The 3,119-nt window shown below is 35.1% G+C and overlaps 1 long non-coding RNA gene across 2 annotated transcripts; it reads right to left on the reverse strand.

The window, feature by feature from the left end:
* Nucleotides 1-674: 674 nt before the first annotated feature.
* LOC133672293 (uncharacterized) lies at nucleotides 675-2,916 on the reverse strand. Of its 2 annotated transcripts, XR_009834827.1 has the most exons (3): nucleotides 2,342-2,916; nucleotides 2,122-2,189; nucleotides 675-1,935 (listed from the first exon to the last, which is right to left on the reverse strand). It is a non-coding gene; the product is annotated as an uncharacterized LOC133672293 (long non-coding RNA). The 2 variants fall into 2 exon arrangements; XR_009834826.1 differs by having other exon boundaries at nucleotides 675-2,189.
* Between the last annotated feature and the right edge of the window lie 203 nt (nucleotides 2,917-3,119).

The following is a 3,119-nucleotide window of genomic DNA, read 5'->3' on the forward strand; positions in this document are numbered from 1 at the left end:
ATGAAATTTGCTGCGAGTATAATTAAGAACTCTCTTATGCATATTCATCTCTGTGTGACTGACGTTTTTTTTTTCCCCTCCCGCTTTGGGTACATGGAAAGGACGTGCTTTAGCATTCTGAACCCACAATTAGTCACTCCCTTGTTAATTGATCCACTTTTAATTTGATTCTAGCTTAGCTAGATTCTTTGACGAATATCCGAAATATAACTTTATCACATCAACTAATACCCACTTTTTCTATATATATATATATATATATCATTTGTTTTTAGGGTGTGTTTGGGTGGGAGGTGTGCAAGCTTTTTTTGTAAGGTACTACCTTTTTAAAGCACACATCACATTTTTTAAAAGCAAAAAATACATGTTTTTTAGTAAGTAGTGTGGTAGCTTTATGAAAAAAAACAACTACACCTCCCACCCAAACACCCTCTTAGTTGTGTACACGAAACTGTTAGTTCAGATATACAAAAATATTTTAATTTGTTTTTTGTAGTATTATGTACAATAAATAAACTATAAATCCAATAAATTTTAATTTTTTAAGCTTTTTTTTTAAATTATATTTTTAATATGTTAATATTAAAAATAAATTTTTAAAATAAAAATATTTTAAAAAACAAACTATTAAACACCCTATGTTACAAGTACTTAGGTCACCATTTACCATGCAATAGCTACAAAGCTTGGAAGATGGTAGTATATTCCTGTGCCACAAATAGCTTCACATTACTTTCACACAACACTGTAACACTACAGAACCCTAATAAGCTAGCCATCAGAGCTAGCTGGTATTGAAGTACTCAATAATAATAAATACATGATGATGAAGCTGTCAAACAGGAGAGATTGATGTTGGTGGAACAATACCATGTCTATCCATCTATTAATGCCTTCTCTATCTCGTTACATTTCCCAAGAAGCGTCAGATAGTCGTCATTTACTCTCCCTTCCTCTCTCTGCTCTTCTCTCTAATGGAAAATTGAAATTGACGTTGGCTTTTCAAAAGCCAAAATATCTGGACCTTCCTCCACGAGAGAAACAAGCAAGAGAAGACCCTGCCATGTTTGAAATCTGTGAGCTAGCTAGCTTTTCTAAGGATAGTATAATTATCTGATTTTTTCAACAACTCAAAAGCCCTTGTCATAAATGCACTACACCATTTTCTCTGTGCTTCTCTCTCTCTCTCTCTCTCTCTCTCTTTCTTTTCCAGTAAAGTTTTTCGTTGTCATATAATATGCAGGTTTTTCTGGGTCATAAATAGTTAATGGCAACAAAAAAGTTGATCATAAGGATCTATGATAACCGAGAAGCTAGCTGCCTTTCTTCTCTTGTTAACTGTTCACATCTACGAATGGAATCTTTTAATTCAGTATTTTTCATGACTCGGCCCTTAAATGCTAACTTCTTACAACAAAACAAAGCCCCAAAACAAATGCAACAGTTACGTTTCAATGCTAAGCTTAGTTCATAAGTCATAGCCCACATCATCTTTCTGAGCAAAAACACATAAAACAATAGTCTAATTTTAGTTGCTAAATTGGGAATGAAATATAACCATTTGAAAGCTATATAATCATGGGCTATTTAGGGTAACTGATCATATGTATCCAGCATCTACCTGGTTACTGAAGATTTGCTTCTAATTTGATATAATCGTTTGCATGGGAATGCACCCATTAATTTACTAGGAAAGAGAAACAGATGGATGTCTTTTCTTGCATGTTTCTAACATATCCCTTACCTTAGATTCTTAAAAGGGGGAGCAGTATTAAACTTGAGGCTATATAGAAGGCTGCCTTTTGGACTCTATGGAAGAAAGTGTAGGTTTTAGCTAGGTTCCTGCTAACAATTTCAAAATCCAATGGCTTTTCACTGCACCTGCTATCTTGTCCACGTCAAATGTAGGCATTCATGGCTAGCTAGATCCCACATCTGAGTTAGAGAAAATAATTCTCTTAAATCTCTGTTATATCATGTTAAGTAAGGAATAGTCAAGAAACTACTGTAGTCTGTATGGTTTTCTGTCTGTCTGTGTTGTTTATTTTTTTTTGGAGAGAGAGAGAGAGAGAGAGATGCTATTCTCATCCAAGGTGGGAAATAGTTGTTATATAAGCTTACCTTCGTTGTATTTAGGAGTATTGACCACATAGCTGAGATGGAACTAAAAGAAAAGCTAAGCTAGCAACCTGTAGAAATTACAACCAAAGACAATAAAGACATAGATATTCATCAGAAGACAAAAAATTACATAGATAGACCTTCAGATTCATATGTACACGCACAATTGCAACCATAGAGAAAAGAGAACAGTAAACAAGTTAAAGAGAGAGAACTTCACCAGAAGTTGATATTATGGAACTGTAGTTAAGAGAATCATGTTTGGCAAGCAAAGAAATTGTAGCAAATGTTTGTTGGAAGGAATGAAGCCTGGTCCGAGAATCATCGAGGTACAAGATACACACAGACTTTGAATTTTCTCGGCTGTCATCAGGTAATGCCATGTCTGTATAATCATGGCCTCAATGACCTCGAGCCAGACAACATCCCTCTCAACCTAACCCTCACGAAACTGAACTCATGCTATAACTTCTGATAAACAAAGAGAGAGAGAAAGATGTAACAGAATAACTGATGAATTTGCACATGAAATGCATAAAATAAGCTTGTATGTTTGAGGGGAATGAAGCCTGGTCCGAAGCCTTAACAGTTGTTTCATGTTAGGAAACTCTTTGCTTAAGCTTCGAGCCAGCCAACATTCCCCTCAACACACCCACACACCTTTTCTTCCCCTGCATAGAAAGCCTAACCCATATGGTGTTTTGACTTGTATATATAGTGGTGTAGTGTATATAAAAGCAGAGAGAGTAGAGAGAGAGGCATTGAAATACTAATATAAAAAAAAAATCTAAGAGAATGGACTGTGTGTTAATTCCTAATGCAAGATGGCCCTTTTCTTTTCTGGTCTAAGTGAGGAAAATATAGCAGTTTAATTAAGCAAAGACAACGTAGGTAGTCGTGCTTGCTACTACCTCTACAGTGCTGTCTTGTAATTACCAATGTACTTTAGCATAGTGATACGAGTCTCTCTCTGTTTTTCTTTCTTTGTCTTTATTATT

The sequence above is a fragment of the Populus nigra genome, chromosome 14 (assembly GCF_951802175.1).
Source record: "Populus nigra chromosome 14, ddPopNigr1.1, whole genome shotgun sequence".
NCBI lineage: Eukaryota > Viridiplantae > Streptophyta > Magnoliopsida > Malpighiales > Salicaceae > Populus > Populus nigra.